Source organism: Peromyscus eremicus, chromosome 4 (assembly GCF_949786415.1).
Source record: "Peromyscus eremicus chromosome 4, PerEre_H2_v1, whole genome shotgun sequence".
Taxonomy (NCBI): Eukaryota; Metazoa; Chordata; class Mammalia; order Rodentia; family Cricetidae; genus Peromyscus; species Peromyscus eremicus.
In genome coordinates, this window is record NC_081419.1 from 75,643,418 (window position 1) to 75,652,599 (window position 9,182).

Here is a 9,182-nt window from a genome sequence, read left to right on the forward strand (position 1 = left end):
GGAGTTGGCTGAAGTAGGTGGCTTGATTGCCACCCAGGGAGGGCTATGGTGATGTTTGGCCCTGAGCTGCTGCTGGGGCCCATGTCTAGGTTCATGGCCCTAAGGCAGCCATGGTCTGCGTTGATATCCATGGCTTCTGATATCACTGAAAGTTGAGAGGATAAGGTTATACAGAGTTGACCCTGCCTCTCACTGGCTGAAAACTAGAGAGAAATGGTCCTGCCCCTCAGGAGCTGAAGCATTCAGGAGAGAGTGTCCTAACCTCTCCTGGGCAGCACAATAGAACTGATCTTGTTTGCAGAGACATGGGCAAATTGGCCCTGAGGGCATGAATATGGGAGAACAGGTCACTCCCTATTCATCTGCCATGTGCTGGCATGGGTGAGGGAAAGATGCCCTCCTTTCCTCACTCCTCTATACTTGAAGAAGGTGGGGGCACTTGACCCAAACCTTCACCAACTCCAGCACTCGAGAGAATGGGACTGTCCCTCACCTGGGCAGCATAGTCAGGGGAACTGGTAAGCTAGCTCTAAGGGCATGAGAGAGGCATAGCTGGTACCACCTCCCTAGTCTGTAGTGTGGTGGTGGGGATGAGGTAAAGATGCCTTCTCCTCTTTCCCCTACCATCTCCAGCTGGAAAGGGCACTGACCCTCCTTTTACCAGCAGCAACAACTAGAAAATTGGGCCCAGCACCTTGTCTGGGCAGCATAGCAGAGCTGACCCTGTTAAATAGGGCCTAGGTCAGTGGCCAAGAAGTTGAGTGTGGAAGAACTGGTCATGCCCCTCATCTGCCATATGGCAGCATAAGCTGAGCGAGTGAGAGATGCTCTCCTTGCCACAGTTCTATACCTAATGTGGGTGGGAGAGCTGGCTCTGAGGTCTTAATAGTGGGAGAACGACCCCTTCCCCTCATCAGCTTCAGCCCTCTGGAGAGCAGGCCCTGCACCTCACCTAGGCAGCATAATAGAGCCAACCCTGTTGGCAGACATGTGAGTGAGCCAATCCTGAATTTGTGAATGTGGGAGAGCTGTCCTTATGACTCGTCTGTCATGCAGTGGTGTGGACAGGGGAGAGATGTCGCACATTGACCCTTGGCCCTCACCACCTGTGACAGACTAGGAAGCTGACCCTCCCTCTTACCAGCTGCAGCATTTAGGGAAGTGGGCCTTCTTCCTCGCTTGGGCAACACAATAGAGCTGACCCTGAAGGTATGGATATGGGAGAGCCAACCCTGAAGACATAAAACCAGGAGAACTGTCTGCCCCTTACTCTTCACTGCAAGGGTTGAACAAGCCTGGAAAAAGCTGGAGAGCTTACCCTGGCATTGAAGATGAGGGGAAAAAAGGGGGCCTGACCAATCCTGCAATTACCCAGGGCTATGAGTTGGCCCACCCCAACATCCACCCTAGCTATGATCTCCTGGAACACATGAAGGGGCAGGTCTTTTGGACCCAAAGCTGCAGGATTTCCAACAACACAGTGCAACAACAGAATATCCAAAAGGAGTCCCAGTGAGGGCCCAACATGAATAGTATAGCTAAATCCAGGGGCCTCACCAGACCAATGACTTTGCAATGAACACTTGCAAGTAAAAATATATGGATAAAAGGGTTTACTGTGTGAGTCACTGTGTCACACTATTCCAAGATGAGATTTTTTTCTTTTTTTTATCTTAAATTTTATTTTATTTTACTTTGCGGGGGATGTTGTAAGGGCAGGGGGCAGATATGAAGGGAAAGAAAATGAATGGGATCAAGATGCATGATGTGAAAGATACAAAGAATAACTAAAAATGTTAAAAAAATAAAAAAGAAGAAAATAAATGTGTATTTGCAAAAAAAACCTTACATTTGCAAACATGCTTACCATTTTCACTTTCTTCTTACCATTGCTCCTCTAACCATCATGTCACTCCTACCTAGTTATACATTCAAGGAAGCATCATGCAATGTGTGTAGAGGGAGATATTAAGCAAAATAATTTCTAAGAAAAGCACTCTATTGTATTAATGCTTGTTTTTGCATGTGCACTCACAAGATGTATATTGAATAGAAAAACCTCTATACTAAACAGTTCAGAAACAAGACACATGAAAATCAACTGTCTTGGATTATATAAGGGGTTTTTTTCTATTCCTTCTACATCTCAAAATGTAGACTTTGAAAAACAAAGAAAAAAAGAAAATCTTAGCTTCCTATGATCTTAGACATTTGTGTAAATATGGTTTTAACTATTCACTAGACTTTGTAGAGAAAGTCTAAGGTGGCACTCCTTGCTGATTATTTTTAATGATGGCCTTTGGGTAAAATAAACAAGAAAAAATTAATCCTCCTCACTACAGGTGACTTTTTAGCTAAAAGGACATCATGAATCACCCTGGCTTTGTTCTGACCCTCATCTTTCCACCCCAAATTTCTGCTTTCAAAAGGATTCTCTGCTCTCAAGCATTGTGTTTGGTCCCCAGGGGATGCTGCAGATGTGGCCAAGAAGAATCTGCACCATCTGGGTACTGGGCCATTTTGCTAGCTCCAGTGGAAACCTGCTGTGCCCACCAGGCATCTCTCTGCTTACTGAGTTGCTCTGTTTGTCTCCTAGGGTTCTGCTGAGTTGGCCACCACAGCTAATAGCCCAGGAAAGAAATACTCTCCTTTGCCGTGGTAATTCTTGGCACTTCCTCGGGGCTAAAAGCATTCTTTTATTTCCAGTTTTCAAAAAGTCATCAAAATGTCCTTTCTAAAACTAATCTTATGCTTACACAATTTCTTTGATTTCTGTGTCTATCACTCTTGTATGAAGGATTAAACATTAATTCCTGGGACCAGATAGGCAGAAGAAGTTGTGTTTTTCTACAGTCTTTAGTGCATAAAAACAATCTAAAAATAAAGACAAGAAATATCTTCCTTTAGTTAAAATAGGATAAGTAAATGAACTATAAAGAGACTTACCAGATAAATTTAGGTCAGAGGAGAGAAGATAAAAATTAAAAAAGGAACAGATTCCATCTATAACCAGAGCAAAGTCAAAAATAATATATAATCAAAATAATCATATTTACCAAGATTCATGTAGCCAGCTAATCAATACATTAGTTTTCAGACGGAATTTGTTTTAGGGTCTCTTGATGAGAAAGCATTTTATTCCAGAAACCATCATTTAACAGCCAAAATAATAATATGAGATTGACAGTCTTATTCTCATACATTTCAAATGCAGAGTTGATTCCAAGAATAATTTTACCTTGTTTTGTTCTATTTTTTTTTTTACTATGAACAGGTAAATGTGTCCTGTTTGCACATACCAAAGCCAGGTAGTTCCATTATAGTGAACTTCCTTGCACTTTTTACATTGGCTCTGCACTGTAGCCTCTCAGTTTGAAGTAAGAAGTGTAAGACATATATTTTGACTTTTATCAGTCTGTTTATATTGCTGAACTTGACCTGATTTTGACTTTAGCAAGAGCCAGGAAAAAAAATGAGAAAGCATTACTGTACATGCAATGAATAATGTAAGTCACAAGAACAGAATTAGAGACAGACTGACTGATTAAACTATTGATTATCCCTGCTGCTTAAACTAATACATCAGATAGTTTAAACCACAGAAACCACATCCAGATAATTAAGTGGAGAATCTGACCTACACCCAGAGGGATACAAAAGTATAGAAAGAGTTCTAGAATCTACTGCACAGAGACAGCTCTCCAATCTGATACAATTCTCACAGGAGGTAGCTGAAGAATAAGTATATAAACACGGCTGAGTGCACTTATCTTATGGGAATGTCCTTCCCTGAATTAATTCCTGAACTCATATGAGTACTTTTGTAAGAATAAATTATGAGGACAGACAAGTTCTGTGAAACTGCCTCAGAAAGGAGACTTACCAGATAAATTTAGGTCAGAGGAGAGAAGATAAAAATTAAAAAAGGAACAGATTCCATCTGAAAAAGCAATAATAGAGAAAGTACTGGCTGATGATGGTAGGGCTAGCCAGGATGAAAAATGCTCGCTCTTAAACATAGAGCCCAAAAGGAAAAGAGGATTACTGAAAGAATGAAGCGAGAACTGCATGACACTGACTAGGGTATCTGACTGCCTGTCCCGGGATCTTTCTCTATGTGCACAGAGGGAAGAAATCCTCAGTTTAATAGCCAGACTCATCAGAATTATTTTCTTCCCAATGGTCCCTTCCATTTCCCCTGCATTTGTAAATCTATCAATTATTACAGTCTTTTCTCCAAAATACAACAGATACTCCCAACCTTCTTACTATGTCTCTCCTGCAAGTCCTGGGTTAGTAAAATCCTTGTTAAAGGTTAAATGCTAAATGAAATTGTGTTAGAACTCTCTCATCCTTTCTTTACTCTAACTAGTAAATATGAAGAACTTTCTCACAGCTCACTGTCACCATTTAGACAGCTCCTTTGCATACATCATGTTAACTATAAAAGCACTCCTTACTTATCAAAGAGGCCAAGGATAGCTCCTTCAGGTAGCTGATTAAATGTCTCCTAGACTCTCCAATTTAAAATTATTCAGAAGGAAAAGGCAAGAAGTTCTGAATGTCTCCTCTTTTTCTGACAATTTCTTTTCATGCTGTTCAAATTTACAGTAAATTACATCTTTCCTTAGAAATCTTCGATTTCTGTGGATTTATTTCTCCAAATCATCCTGTCCATAAACATAAAAGTTAATTTCAACACATACATCTCATATATAAAACATTTAACATTTTTATGACTGCATACTGTCTTAGTTACCTTTCTACTACTTTGATGAGACAGCATGACCAAGATGATTATAGAAGAAAGAGTTATTTGGAGCTCACAGTTTCAGAGAATTAGAGTCTATGACCCTAGAGTCAAGGCGCAGGACAGTAGGCAGGTATTAAGATATAGTGCTAGCTGAGAGCTTACATCCTGCCCCACAAGCAGGAGGCATAGAGAGATAGATTAGAATAGCAGGAGCTTTTTAAACCTCAGAGTCCACCACCAGTGACACTTCTCTAACAAAGCCACACCTCCTAATCCTTTCTAAACAGTTCCACCCAGTGGGGACCAGGCATTCAAATATGTAAGCCTATGAGGGTCATTTTGTTCAAACAAACAACCATGAACACCATTAATACAACTTCCATGTTCCTAGAATATAGTGAGGAACTACTCTTTTAGGTTTTCCCTGTAGGAACTTACTTTTTTTTTTCTATTACTCATAATTTTGGCAGCTGTTGAATGAGATCCAGAGATGTGATTGACTCACCTAGTGCTTGAGAATACAGAGCAAAACAATTGTGTATTATCTAGAAAAAAAGCCTAATTACAATGTCTTAAAAACAATTATTGGGACAAATCTATGCCATTTATTTATTGACATTTTTCTCCTAAAGTTTTTTCCACAAATATTAAGAATACATTTAATTCAACGCCAACGTATGTATGAAAATAGCTTGAAACAATTTAAATTATGAAGGCAGCCAATAGTTTCACTAGTGTGGTTTCCATTATAACAAAGTCACTCTTTCCCTATCTTTATTTGCTATAGTCTGAACCTTTGTGTATCTCAGTATGTATTGGTTAAAATATAGGTCCCAATGTAGTAGTAAGAGGCAGAATTTGGCTGTGATTAAATTATTAAGGTGGGAGGCCTGATGAATCTAGTTCTCTTATAAAATAATTCAGAGGAAGATGTCTACTCTACCCTATGAGGAGAAGTCATCACCAAAAAATCAGGCAATGAGCCCATGGAAGTGCCAAATATGTCAGACCTTATCTAGAGACTTACCATGACTCTAAGTGTGAGAAACAGATTCCTATTATTTAAAAGCATCTGGAGTGATGGATAATCAGATGATTTGATGGATAAGAGCATTTTGTGTACTAGAGCACAGAGCCAACATAAAATGTGGGGTGTTTACCCGTAACCTCAGTGCTGTCAGGGCCAGAGACAGGAAGATTGCCAAGGCTTTCTACTCATCATCCTAGCTCAAGATTCCATGAGAGTCTGTTTCAAAGGAATGCTGCCACGAGTTATAGAGAAAGGTACCACATTTACTATTCTTTCCTATTCCCACTCCTCATCGCCCTCTCCATCTCTCTCACACACAGAAATGACAATAAAAAAAAATCTACCTAAGCTAATATCATTGTGCTGTGGAGGCCTGGATGGAATAAACTCTTATCATTTCCAGATGTATGCAGAAATGTATTTTCTGGATGATGAGGTGAGCTGAACCAAACAATTGGTAAGAGTGCACATAATTCTGGACAGTGAGTGCTCTTAGGCTCAGTTTAATGTGTGTATTGGTTTTCTAGATAGTTGCTGACAACAGGTAAAATGAATTAGAGAACTCTAGGTAGAAAATCCTGCCACTCTGTCACTATACTACAGGTCTCTCTCTGCTCAAGTCATCTTATCTATGGAAAACTTAGATTCTCATTTCTCCTCTGCCCACTCCATATTTCATCCTGTAATATGAGCCATCAGATTTGTGAACAGAGAGACAAGCTTTCCAATCCCTTCAGCATGCAACCCCTGCCTCTTTCTGTCTACTTCTTCCTGTTGCTCTCAGTTTCAGAATTTCAATGAGGTATGTGCCTGCTGAATTACTCTAAGTATCTCTAACATAGTCTCTCTCCATCTGGGCCCTACCCATCACTTGTATTGCAGCTAGAATGGGTCTCATGACATGCTTGCCATTCCATCCCTGCATGAAATGCAGACCTCACTGTCCTATCTAAAATGACCATGATATGTCCCAAACAGCCTTTGCAAACTCATCTTTACTCTATATGTGTACTAAACAAAATTTTAATATATGAAAATATTCACAAATCATCAAAATTATCCCTTCATTTTCTTCTTTCCAGATTGTTATATGGTTGACTTCTCTACCTAGAACTTGAGCTGTTTTTACTCACCATAGCACCATTTGGTAAATGACTTACACATTACAATTCATCTAAAATGTAAACCTACCCTAAAATGTAATTCTAAAATGTAAAATATTTTTTAAAAAGGATAAATCTCATGTATCTACTTAGGCCCTAATCCTGTGATCACAAATATAATTATAACATAGTTATATAGCATGAACTAGTTTGTGTTCATTTGTGACTGTTACCGATCAGTTGTGGGTGAGCTTTTGCTCTTTTCCTAATAGCAACCACTGAAGGAGAATGTCTTCTTTGGCAAACATTGGTCTCATGGAAGAAAACAGAGATGTGGAACTGTAGGATGCTAGCCTAGCTTCTGGGAAGTGAAACACATCATTTTCCACTCCTATCATGCTCCCATGAAAGTATCATTCTTTTACAGGGAAAGATTTCACAGGGAAGAGCTGACAATAGGAAAGAATATATATATTGAGTTAATGATCTCCCATGTTCTCTGTGGAAGACTACCTTTTCCTAACTCAGAATCGTTCATAGAATATGTTCTGTATATCAGCATGTTCATTACTGGGTGGCTGTAAGTATTTAAACATAAGCTTCAAGAATAGAAAGAGTGACACATTCGGTGATCTATAACAGTATTAAGAGAAAGAACTATCTGTATGGTATACATATCAAGTAATGTGTTTGTTCACTTAGATACTAGCATGAATATAGAAACTAATATGTTCATTCTATGCATGAACAATAGAATTACTGTTTTATGGGGAAGATATTTGATAAAGTATTTTTTTCCTTCAGCTAAAACTAAAAAGCCTAATATTTATAGGAGTATGTCACACATGCTTAAATTCTCAGCACTTTCATGAGGCTGAGCCAAGACAATGTTAATCAAGACCAGCCTGAAGTATATGGGAAGATCCTTTCTTTAAATGAAAAAAGAAAAGAAAAGAAAAAGATGAGAGAGAGAAAAAACTCTAAAATTTAGAAATATTTATTGACTTCCCTAAGAATACTGAGTTTAATGCATTCATGTCTCAGAATTATAATTCAAATTTCTTACCATTTAGTTTGTTGTTCCGTGTTCTGTGTGATGGGGAAAATAAGTTGAAAAGTTACAATATGAAATATTACATCATATGAAAAATTTGAGAGGTCATTACAGTTTTCATTATTATTCTATGATAGTAAAATTACTATTGCTGTATTATAATAAGTAAAGTGCAAACACACATTTGCATATATTTGACAAATAGTTTACATTATTCAAGGCTTTGTATCTATTATACCTCCTTTGTTTTATTATTTGGAACCAACACGTAGTCTTTATAAGAACTGAGAAATTGTTGCTCTGTGTTTACAGTATTGAAAATAATTCCTTGAGTAGGTGTTAAATGAATACAGCTAATTAAATGAATAAATCTGTTAGATATGCATAAATATTAACTTGTGATATTACCAGCATCATTTTATACCCCAGTTAGCTCCTGAACAGAGTGAAGCAGGATTCTAGACAATGTATCATGGATTATTTAATGGAATTCTATAAGGAGGCTTATGAAATCATGCTATTCATTCAAACTTAGAAAACAATATGTAAACTACTCCTTTTTAAATTTTTAAAATAATATAAATTTTAATTTTTGAAGGACTTTAAAGATACTTCCATGAGCAGCCTGTTCAGATGTCCACACTACAGTAACTCTCAAGCTTATAAACTGTCAAATCCTTGGCTTGTGCTGTGAAACTGTCCCTGGAAGCATTTTCAAATGCAGTTTTCTATGGGAAACACTGAGGGTGCAAAGAAAATTCATTAAAAGAAGAAATTTCTTTTTCTTTTTATGTTTCTATACTGTTGGGACTTTCTACTAGGCTCTGTTTTCATTGCCGCCATCTTCTAGTATTAAATATGAGCAGTAATTCAATGATAAATGGAACTATGGACAGGAAACTTAATTAATGCTCACATCTACAGTTTAATAAGAATTTAAACTGAAAAATACTTATTTCAGGAAGCAAACATGATATTTAAAAACCACAATACAGTATGAGAGAGGACAATGTCAAGAGCACAAAATTTGATAAGGGTTTAGTGATGGAGACTAGAGTGTGGGTGGTTAAGAATAGCAAAGGGAATTATAATAGACTTGCACCTATATGGAGAAGGTCCATCAGGAGGAGGGCATGCTCTACAGTGATGGATGTTACAAACAAGCCCTGTATCCCATAACTGTGAATTCACTGATTATATTGACCATGAACAGTCTCGATGAAATGGTCGTGGCAAAGACTT